An 11,227-nucleotide genomic window follows, 5' to 3' on the forward strand; every position below is an offset into this window, starting at 1 on the left:
TGAGACAAGCTCTGGGGAGTAAGGTGAAAACAGCCCTCTGCTTGCCTCAGGAGATTCGTGTGCATAAGAAAAAATTCTCCCCTGTTTAATCCTTTATGGCTTTAGGTTTCTCCCAATTGAACTCCCAATTGAACCCAGTCTTGGCTAAGTAAGCTAAGCAGTCTTTGCTCTCAGGTCTTCTGGGTTCTGTCAACAAAGCAGATAAGCACCTGATGTCAATTGTGTACACATCAGTAAATGAAAGTAGCTGTTTTCCTTTTACTTGATAGGAAAGTAGAGGCATATCCACGGTTCCCCCGGCTACCGGTGGTGAAACTCGGCAAGACTGCTGAAGTCAGCGAAAAGCAAGGCTCAAAGCTGCAAGGTTTGCCTGAGACTACAGCCCCGGAGACCCGTGACTTGCAGACTTGCATTCCCCGGAGCGACCTGCTGGGGGCAGGTGAGGCGGCACAGCAGGTAAGAGCGCTTGCGCTCAAGCCTGACAACTTTCTGTTCTTGTGACTTGGGTGACAGAAGGGGAGAACTGACACCCCCCACACACACTTTGTCCTCCAATTCCATGTGCCATGTGCCACGGCATGCACGAATAAGTTCCCCTCCCCCACAAAACATCAATATAAATGTAATAATATTTTTTTTTTAAAGACTTTCCTTCTCAACTCATCGCTCACTGAGAAAGTTTTATCTTAATGAGGTTTAGGAAACAGATGTCAATTAGCTCCGATAGTGCAGCACTTGCTTTGTCAAAGCCTAACTCTCCTACCTAACAGCCTCTCAGCTATGGCAACATAGACAGGCTTTGAACATGTCCTGTATAATCCTCATTTCCTCAGAGGCACTTAAAAACTTTATTAAGAAAACATAGCCACATATAATTGAAAAGTAATGTCATATATTTAAAGTGCTATGTGTATTGTGACAATAGAGTTTCTTGACAAAAATATTATACATCATCCTTGAAATATTAAAACTATTATTTCAGGTATTAGAAGGGGAGATAGTTTGTAGGAAATTATTAGCACAGAACCCTGCCACTAGCTGCTTGGTACTCCCGCTGTAAAGATCATTATTCTGGGATGTGGAATGTCAGCAAAAAGGCATACAGAGCCTCTCCCGGCACTGAGTCAAACTTTTAAAGACAAATTTTCCTCAGAAATATGGCGAACACAGAGAAGCCATTCATAATGAATTCCTCACGCAAAGATTCTTTTAATATTCTGACACTGTAGAAAGGACTCACAGAAAACACTGTTCAGGATGAACTCCACCTCTGAGAGCTATGCCAGCCGCAGCGTAGCAGGGACGAGGATTCTGTGTCTGCTAAGGGGTTTTGCCAGGTGAACCACAGAAGGCTTTCCGGTAAGTCCTGTGCTGTGGAAGGAAATTGACAGAAAGGTTTGAAAGTGACTACTAAAAATTAGCAATTGGTAAGAACATTCTAACAAAGCCCAGCCTGGCGGTGGCGGCTCATACCTTTAATCCCAGCTTTTGGGATGAAGAGGCAGGCAGATCTCTGTGAGTTCAAGGGCAGCAAATTCTAGAGAAAAAGTTCTAGAGAGGAAATTCCAAGACAGCCAGGGCTACACAGATAAACCCTGTCTCAAAAAGGCAAAAAAAGAAAAAAGGAAGGAAGAAGGAAGACAACCCAAGTAGACAAAATGTCGAAGTTAAGCAAAGGTTTCCAGGTATTACTGATTTACAGCCACCTGACTAGTGAGACATAAAAGGACCACGAAGAGTTAGTCAAGGTGAGCCTAACAGAGAGGCAGGTGGGTTGGTTGGCTGCGTTAGCTTGGGAAAGCAGGACTTGCTTCTGGTAATATATACTATGAGATGCCCAGTAAGGATCATGGGCTTTTTGTTGTTGATCGGTTTTCATAAGTGTGTATACATGTGTCTTTGTACAGATTTATGTCAATACAGTCCCTGAAGAGACGAGAGAAGTTGTCAGATTCCTTGGAATAAGAGTTATAAGCACAGAAGGATATGGTGGTGCATGCCTGTAATCCCAACGCTCAGGGAGGCAGAGACAGGTACATCTCTGTGAGTTCCAGGTCAGCCTGGTCAACAAAGGGAGTCCAGGACAGCCAGGGCTACACAGAGAAACCCTGTCTTGGAAAAAAGTTACAGAGCCAGGTGTGGTGGTACATGCTTTTAATCCCAGCATTCAGGGAGGCAGAGGCAGGTGAATCACGGAGTTAGAGTTCAGGCTGGTCTACAAAGCGAGTCCAGAACAGCCAGGACTGGTACACAGAGAAACCTGTCTCAAAGACTGACAGGGACGTGTGAGCTGTCTGCTGTGGATGCAGGGAACTGAACCCGGCCTCTGCAAAAGCAAAATGCAGTCTTAAACTGAGCTATCACTCCAAGGTGGGAAGCTTGTGTGATAGTTTTGGTACATGCTGTGCACACATCATGAAAGGCCGGAGGACCCTAGACGTCTTCCTCAATTACCCTCTGCCTTATTTCCCTCCAATAAATTCTCTTCTGGAATAGGAACCTGAGCATTTGGGTGAGCCTGGCTGGATTTGAGGGCTCTGGAGGTCCATCTGGCTCCATTTCCTTCCCCCAGTGCTGGGGTTAGAGCTGTGTGCAGCTGTGCTTAGCTTTTTCTGGGTGCTGGGGATTTGAACCTCAGGTCTACTTGCTTCCAGACCAAATGGTTATGTAAAAGTAACTTTTATTTACCTGATTTAATTGCCATCTCCGAAGCTTATTGCCTCTGTCTGCTAACCTAGGCCTAGTCCTGGAAGCTTCTAGCCTCAGTACAATTTTAGGCCTAGAATGTTTTCAGTCTCTGAGACTTACTGCTGTGTAAGCTCACTCTTTCTAGTTCTTTCTGAACTCTGGCTGGCTAACTCAGCTGTTTTAAACTCCTCTGCTAGCTGACTGAGTCAATTTGTCTTCTCTCTCGGCCTCTGAATTGCTTTGCCTGGCCTCAAGCTAACTTTAACAATCTGTTCTAATCTTTTAGCCCTTTTTCATTCTCTGGCTTGTTCTGTCTTTACCTGTGTCTAGCTTGCTCTCTTCAACCTCTCTGTTAAGACTCTGCTGGTAAAACTGCCTCTCAACCTCCCAACTCAACCGAACTGCTTGAATAAAACCAGATAGAATTCAGAGATCCCCATGCCTACGTTTCCTGAGTTCTGGGATTAAAGGAGTGTACCACCACTCCTGGATCTAAAGCTGTTCTGAAACTTGCTCTGTACCAGGTAGGCCTTGAACTGAGAGATCTTGTCTGTCTCCTGGGACAGAAGGCATGCCTGTATTCCAGGTGGATCACACAGACCTAGAAGGTCTTTGGATGTGAACTCTTGCCAGAGCAGCCATGTTATGAATTAAAATTCCTCTAAACGGTTGATGTACTTAAACTTTTATTTGCATTTTTTTCTCCCCACTCCACCCCAATCCCTTCCAACACACCCCAACACCAGGTAGAAGAGAGTTAGTGGGAGAGGGGGCGTAGTTCTTTCTTAGCTGCTTCCTGCTGGTTAGGGTCGTTGTTGGATTCCTTGGAGCCAGTCTAATCCTTGTTTCAGGAGAGCTTCAATCTCTTGTTTCACAACAGCAACTAGGAGCAGCAAGGGGAAAGGAGCAGCCTTGTTCTTTCTCAGAGCTCCACTCTCTGACTCTGGCATTTATTCTCTCTCCACAGTCCTCAGATTTTTAACTCTGTAGCTGGCAAAGAGCTCCTTTCAGAGCCTGCACAAAGCAAATAGTCTGCTGCTGTGGCCCATCTGAATCAGTCTCACATCCCACACCTGGGACCAAAACAACATGTTTATATCCACAATATTTTCCCCCTTTCTGTTAAAGAAAAAGAAACTGCTTTTCTTTTAATGTGAATGAAACTTGCTTTTGCTTTCTTAAAAGGAGATGATCAAGGAACCAAACACTTTTGGATCGATAAGTTTTTTTTATAACCTAATGACTTTTGGCTGCTCTTGTCTGGATCATCTTACAAGTTGAAACAGCTTCCCCGACTGTTCTTTAGGCCCCACAGAGATGCTGGCAAAGAGTCCTGGTCTTCTTGTGGATCTTCTTGCTTGGGTAGTCTACTTTGTGTTCAACTACTTCCTACCCCATCAGGAAGACCCTGATTTCAGAGTCAGCCCGTGAGCTACTACTTGGAAGGACCTTGAGGGCCTTTGTCCTGCCTCCTTCCCCTCCATCCCACACTAGACTCTTCGGCGTTTCTTAAACTTTCACCTTGGTGTGCCTTTCTCTGCATTTTCCCTCCAGAGTGTATCTAGGGACTAGAGCCCCAGATTCAGTATTAGGGCCTCTGCTTAAGCAGAAAACAAGTGTTACTCCCCTTGTCTCTCATTCCAGGAAGTCCTGTGCAGGCCCTGCAGGTTCAACAGTACATAGAACACTGCTTTCCCAGCTCTTCTTCAGGCCCTGCTGACAGAGGTGCTGGGAAAGCCGTTTCTACCTGCTGTTGAACCTGCAGGGCCTGCACAGGACTTTCTGTAATAAGAGATCAAGGGAGGAACCCTTGTTTTCTCCCTATGCAGAAGCCCTATACTGAATCCTGGGCTCCAGTCTCCAGACACACTCTGAAGGGAAAATACAAAGAGAGAGGCACACCAAGGTGAACATTTAAGAAACACCGAAGAATCCAGTGTGGGATGGAGGGGAAGGAGGAGGCAGGACAAAGGCTTTCAAGGTCCTTCCAGTAGTAGCTCATGGACCGACTCCGAAATCAAGGTCTTCCTGATGGAGTGGGAAGTAGCTGAACAGAAAGTTGGCTACTCAAGCAAGAAGACCCACCAAAAAGACAAGGACTCTTTGCCAGTGCCTCTCTCAGTGGGGCCTAGAGAGTTGGGAAGCCCAATCATCTGGTCATTCACAGCCAGGGCTGGCAGCAGGGGTGTCTCCGACTCCCGCTTCTGCTTGCCTGCCCACTTTTTGCAGACTTCCTCAGCCAGCACTGTGTTGATGTGTTCAGGATCGCTGTGTCTGGTCCCTTCCAGCATGGCTCCAAAATCTTTATGGTTAGGTCTCTTAATCCAGACCTTGTCACCTGGTTCAAAGCAATGTGGGTTAGGAGGTGAAACGGACACAAATCTTTCTTGAAAGGCCAGAGACTCTTCTGGGTCTTATGCAATACTTGGTAGGGATTCTAAAAACTTTTGGCTATCACATTCAGCAAGAATCTCAGACTGAAGATTGGGAGGAAGACGAGGGGTCTTCTATAGAGGATCTCAAAGGGAGAGAGAGCCAAAGTACAAGATGTATTTTTGGCTTTGTACAATGCATATGGAAGGAGGGCCACTCAGTTACCGCCAGTTTCAAGGGTCAATTTGGTTAGTGCCTCCTTTAGGGTCCAATTCATTCTCTCTACCTGACCTGGACTTTGGGGATGAGCAGCACAATCAAGTTTCCAATTTATCCCCAACATATTTTATTAGGCCCTGGGTTACCTGAGAGATGAAAGCTGGTCCATTGTCTGACCCTCTGAGAGTGGGTAATCCATACCTGCATAGGATGTCTTCCAGCATCTTCTCTCGGCCACTACATTGGCAGTTTCCTTCTTGGTGGGAGAAAAAGCCTCTACGCATCCTGAGAAGGTATCTATAAAGACTGGCAAGTACTTATAGCCATACATTCCTAGCTTTATTTCAGTATAATCTATTTCCCAATTGGGCCCCTGGGCTTTGGCCTCTTACCCTAGTCCTGCTGAGTCCTTGATTTGAGCCAGTGGCATTGACAGCCTGGCATACAGGAGAGTAAGAGATGATTTTATCAACCTAGGTGAGAAATCTTCTATTTGCCACTCCTTAATAAGTCTTTGATTTTCTTTTGGCCCAGGTAGTATCCTGGTGAACCTTATGGAGAAGCTATTGAGCAAAGTCCTTATCAGCTCCAACTGCCCAATGTCTGGGATCCATTCATGGCCTCCTGGACTCTTCCAAAGGATTCCGGTCACTTCTCCAGCCCTGCCCTCTGCAGCACACACAATTTGTCTTCTAGGCTCCAGCTGGCTTCCCTCCACTGCTGCTGCTGTTCTCGGTGGTCATCCATAGCACTGACATCTCCGAAACACCAGGGTCTTCTGCTGCAACTGGGCTGCTCTTTCACCATCAGCCTTCTCATAGGCTTTTTTCCTGGTGCCAAGCCTCAGCTGCTCTCCATAACCCCCTCGTGCCTTCCAAACCAGTACCACCTGGGTGACTCTTACACAACCAAGTTCAAATGCCAGCACGAGGCACATCCTTACCCAGTTCTGGAATACAGCTTCTATGTGCCAACTCTGAGGAAAACACTTCCCAGGAGATTTCACCTCAGTGATGCTGGTCTCTTAAGGCCTGCTGCCGTCTCAGACAAAGCTGCTCCCGTCGGTGAAGAGGACTCAAGCTGTGTCTGGCCGTGGGATGTAAGTCAGATCCAGTCAGATTTTGGATGTTGTAGCATGATGGAGCGCTCATGCTGGATCTGGCAAAAGGGTGGCTGTGTTGAGTGCTAGGGATGGGCTCCTTAAGGCAGAGCTGAGCTTTCATAGCCAGACTGGCCAGATCTTGCAGCAGGTCTGTCACAGCTTGATGACAGGCGTCTAAATCTGAAGCAGCCACTAGGTAGGTCATCCACATACTGTAAAAAGACTAATGTTGGGTGGGCACGCCTGTACTCACCCAAGTCCTCATGTAATGCTTCAACGAAGATGGAGGGCAAATTTTGAGCCCTTACGGCAGCCTGGTCCAAGTCAGTTGTCCGAAGCTTTTTGTGTAGAGCCAATGCAGACTGGTTGACAAAAGTCCATGGTGATGACAGTCTGGTTCTCTTGAGCAGTAGGGTCAAAAGACTTATAGATGTATGCGGTATGCCTCTAGCAAACTTTCCAGGAAGGCGCCCAGACTCTATCTTTTCCCTGTTTAACTTTGTTTAAATTTTTGGAAGCACCCCCTGAGAACCTGGCGGTAAACTTGGGAGCCTCTCCTTACCTTCTGCCCTGTTACGATTCCAGTCGTCAGGGAGGGTGAGTGGAAAAGACACATCGATGTCAGCCTGGACCGGGGTGATTACTCCATGGGCACCTGGAACCAATTTCCAGGCAGCTGACAGAATGCGGTCCCTGTCCAGTTGTGAAAAGGACCTGTAACAGTTGTTGGCAATCCTCCCACCTGGATGGAATCTAAGACGTCAGTAAGTTTAGCTGGCTTCTCAGGATGTGTAGCTCTGTAGTTCCCAATTCATAAATCACTGCTATTAAAAGGTGGTGAATACAGTACCTTTTGTCTCGAGTTACCATCAGGGGTCCCCAAGGCTCACAAGGGAAGAGTCACAGCTTCCGATACCGATGAGCTGCTCCTGACCTGGTGTATGGTGAGTTCACTAAAGGATCCGGAGGGAGAGCCTGCCCTCCTCTGGCCATCCTATTTTGAATGTGGGCCATTGGTTCCCCACAAAAGGTGGTTCATTTACCCAGGCAATCAACCAAACTGGAATCCTCCACAATTCAGCGGAAATTGTTGAAGTACTCCAGCACTAAACTCAAGGGGGTATAGCTTAACTCCCGATTAGACACTTCATTCCAAGAAACTACCACAGCAAGGCAACAAGTAAGACGTCGCAAACACAAGCAGACACTAGAGAACAAAAATGAAACACAGGAAAACGGAAGCAAAACCCAAATGGGGCTTCAGTTGGTGTCAGCCCGTGAACACGCTAGGCAAAGTCACCGGATGCCGGCTCAGAAACTGATTCTCCCACCTGAGAGCCGAAAGGCTCTCCAAGGGAGGTCTGAGTGTTCTCCCGTAGCATATTTTAAGCCCAACATCTGGGTACCATTTGTTGTCGAAACTTTAACCAACCAAACAAACAAACCCCCAAAACTCTTATTTACGTTTATCTTTTTCATCCCTACTCCACCCCAATCCCTTCTAACACACCCCAACACCAGGTAGAAGAGAGAAAGGGTTAGTGGGAGAAGGGGCGCAGTTCTCTTTCTGAGCTGCTTCCTGCTGGTTAGGGTCATTGTTGGGTTCCTTGGAGCCAGTCCAATCCTTGTTTCAGGAGATCTCCAACATCTTGTCTCACAACAGCAACCAGGAGCAGCAAGAGAAAAGCAGGAGCAGCCTTGTTCTTTCTCAGAGCTCCACTCTCTGGGCTCTGGCATTTATACTCTCTCCAGAGTCCTCATATTTAAGTTATCTACAGCTGGCAAAGAGCTCCTTTCAGAGCCTGCATGAGGCAAATAGTCTGCTGCTGTGGACCATCTGAATCAGTCCCATGTTCCACACCTGGGACCAAAACAAAACCATGTTTATATCCACAACACATGGTTATACCCTCTGAGCACCTCCCGCACCCTGATCAGTGACACTCACTCTCTGGTCTGTGATAGCAACAGGTGATATCACACTGTGAAAACTCAAACCTTCACACACAGCTCACAGGAATATGAAATCTAACAGCCATGTTGGAAAGCAATGTGGCTTTCCTCAAAATTTAAACACTTGTTGAATGCTCAAGCAATGTCAGTTTTTGTGTGTTTGTTAGTAAACAATGCTTATCATAGAAATAGTCATGATAAGCAGATAGCAGAGGGAAAACCCAAATATCCATCAGTGGCTGGAAGCGATGAGTGGGTGTAATCATACAGTTGTTGTCATGTTTGAAGCCACTGGAAGAAACCAAAGACTTTACGCTCAACTTAAATTTAGATTAAATTTATACTAGCAGAAGGAGGGCAGCCTTAGAGCCAAACAGCATGCCATGCAGAAGCGGGGTCAAGGTGGGGTTTCAAATAGGACATCAGAAAGGTGTGTATTACAACTAGGCATGGAATCCACAACTGGGAAGAAAACTGTTCTACTTCCCTCAGCAGTGTCTTACTTTCCAGCTACAGAGTAATAAAAGACCATTTCCTCTCTTTCCCATTAGCAATAGGCAGGTTTTACAGAAGTGAAGGCAGCTGTTAATACCTCCCAGCCCTTTACCCTGTTCTTATCTCACCTGAAGGCCACTGGCTTTCCCAGGCATTCCAGAGCAAATGGCCCACGCCTGTGAGAGATGCCTGGCCCCATAGGAAGTTTCTTTGTCATCACGGGGGACCTGTGTAAATTATTGCTCAGTGACTAAAATTATTATCCAATGACAGAGATAGAGTTGTTCATTTCTGAGCAGGCAAAAGCACAGTCCCATCAGGTTAGGGCTGGCTATCACGTCTCCACACAGTAGAATACTAGTCTGCCATAATAAAGGATGAAATAATGGTTCATACCTTAGCTGACTGGCCCTTGGTAATGCCAATCACAAACACTACCATAGTCTTTCCCTCTTGTACCAAATGTCCAGATGAAATGAAATTCCAAGCAAATTCAAAGAGACAGTACTGAGTAACTGTCCAGGGCCAGGCTGGGGAACAGGAAGATTGAGAGGTGAGAGCTTGTGCAGTTGTGTGGAGGAAGATGAGACCCTGTCAAATTAACTGTGGTGACAATTTCAACTCTGGAATATAAAGACCCTGGAACTGTAGAAGAGGAAAACAGTAGGTGCCTCATGAAGATCCCTGGGAGGAGTGGAGAGAAACAGAAGACACAAAGACCAGTTTTGAGATCACTACTCTTTGTCTAGGTTCCTGGAGAGAAGCGCTGTCAGTGATTTTAATATATATATATATATATCTCGATATAGACAGTGATTAAATCCGCGTTTGAGGGCCTGGAGGTGGTGGTGCAGGCCTTTGATCCCAGCACTTGGAAGGCAGAGGTTGAGGCAGAGGCAGAGGCAGAGGCCTCTGAGTTTGAGGCCAGACTGGTCTATGGGGGGGGAGGGAGGGGAGGGGAGGACCAGGACATTCAGGGCTACACAGAGTAACCCTGTCTCAAAAAACCAGCAAAACCAACTCACCAATCAAACAAACAAGTAAAAATGGAACATATGCTGTAGGATGGAGCTCAGGAAACAAGGATGTTTCCAAAAGGAGATCCCAAATTCTACTGATCTGTCTGTCTCTCAACTATCTACCTGCTTATCGAGGTAAGCCATGGCTATGTGGCTCGGACTGTCCTTGAACTCATCATCTTCCTGTCTCAGCCTCTCCAGTTGCTAGTATCACAGGTTTACACTAACTTGCCTCACCATTTATTATTATTATTATTACTTAAATCAACAAAGAACAAAAGCTTGGTGTCTCACTTGTTTATTTTAAAGTCACAAATTTAAACTGAAGCTGTGGGCAAGAGATTTGTGTTGATATGGCAGCTCAGACTAAATTGTGAATGACTTTCTGTTTGGTGCTGAACACATAATAGGCCCTTGATATTCAAAACTAATTTTTTAGAGTAAAAGCAGACTATATATATATATAATTATGTATAATATTAATATGAATGTAAATAAATTTTGCAGTCAAAGCAGATTATATGTACGTCTCTTTCTCTCTACATACATACTATATATGTATGTAACATATACAATGTACATATATATATATATATAGTCATTCCATGGGAGGAGTGGAGAGAAACAGAAGATACGAAGACTAATTTTGAGGCCATTACTCTTTATCTAGGTTCCTGGAGAAAAGCTTTGTCACTTCAGGCCTCTTAGGTCCTCACTCTCATGCTGCACCCTTCGCCACAATATAATTCCATGTTCAAATTCGAATGGGTGCATGGGCGTGTGGAGGTGAGCATGTGCAAGCCCGAAACTGAAGCCAGCTGTCTTTCTCCATAGCTCTCACTTCATTTCCCGAGAGGCGGTCTCTCACTCAACCCAAAGCTCGCAGATCGGCTAGTCCAGCTAACCAGCTTGCACTGGGCTCCCTTCCCTGCCTTCTGAGCACTGTGGTTAGCTGTGGGCTGCAACACCTAGGGATCTGAATCCTGGTCCTCATGCTTGCATGGCAAGCTATTATCTACAGGGCATACTTTTATCACCCAGGCAGACTTTATGGCAAGCGTTATATGAAAGAGGAAACCACTGACTGATGAGATGGTAACACAAAATCTGAAACTTGGGATAGAAGAAATGGTAGAAAACAATTAAAAAAAAAGAATGCTCTCCGTTTAACAAGACAGCAAGCCTCTGAAATGTGTGATCAGCTGCCTCCAAGTAAGTACAACCAGGAAAGAAAAAAAAAAAAAAAAGGAAATGACATAGTTATAGTTAAGAATTTAGCTATTGGGCTAGAGAGATGGCTCAGTGCTTAAGAGCACTGTCTGCTCTTCCAGAGGTCCTGTAGTTCAGTTACCAGCAACCACATGGTGGCTCAAAACCA

The 11,227-nt window shown here is 45.8% G+C and overlaps 1 long non-coding RNA gene across 3 annotated transcripts; it reads left to right on the forward strand.

Annotated features, from left to right (window-relative positions):
• The first annotated feature begins 236 nt into the window (after window positions 1-236).
• On the forward strand, window positions 237-8,047 carry LOC132654752 (uncharacterized). Of its 3 annotated transcripts, none has more exons than XR_009592463.1 (3): window positions 237-456; window positions 5,415-5,573; window positions 5,815-8,047. It is a non-coding gene; the product is annotated as an uncharacterized LOC132654752 (long non-coding RNA). The 3 variants fall into 3 exon arrangements; XR_009592462.1 differs by having other exon boundaries at window positions 237-439; XR_009592464.1 differs by lacking the exon at window positions 237-456 and adding an exon at window positions 1,233-1,359.
• Window positions 8,048-11,227: the final 3,180 nt, after the last annotated feature.

This window comes from Meriones unguiculatus, chromosome 6 (assembly GCF_030254825.1).
Source record: "Meriones unguiculatus strain TT.TT164.6M chromosome 6, Bangor_MerUng_6.1, whole genome shotgun sequence".
Classification (NCBI taxonomy): Eukaryota; Metazoa; Chordata; class Mammalia; order Rodentia; family Muridae; genus Meriones; species Meriones unguiculatus.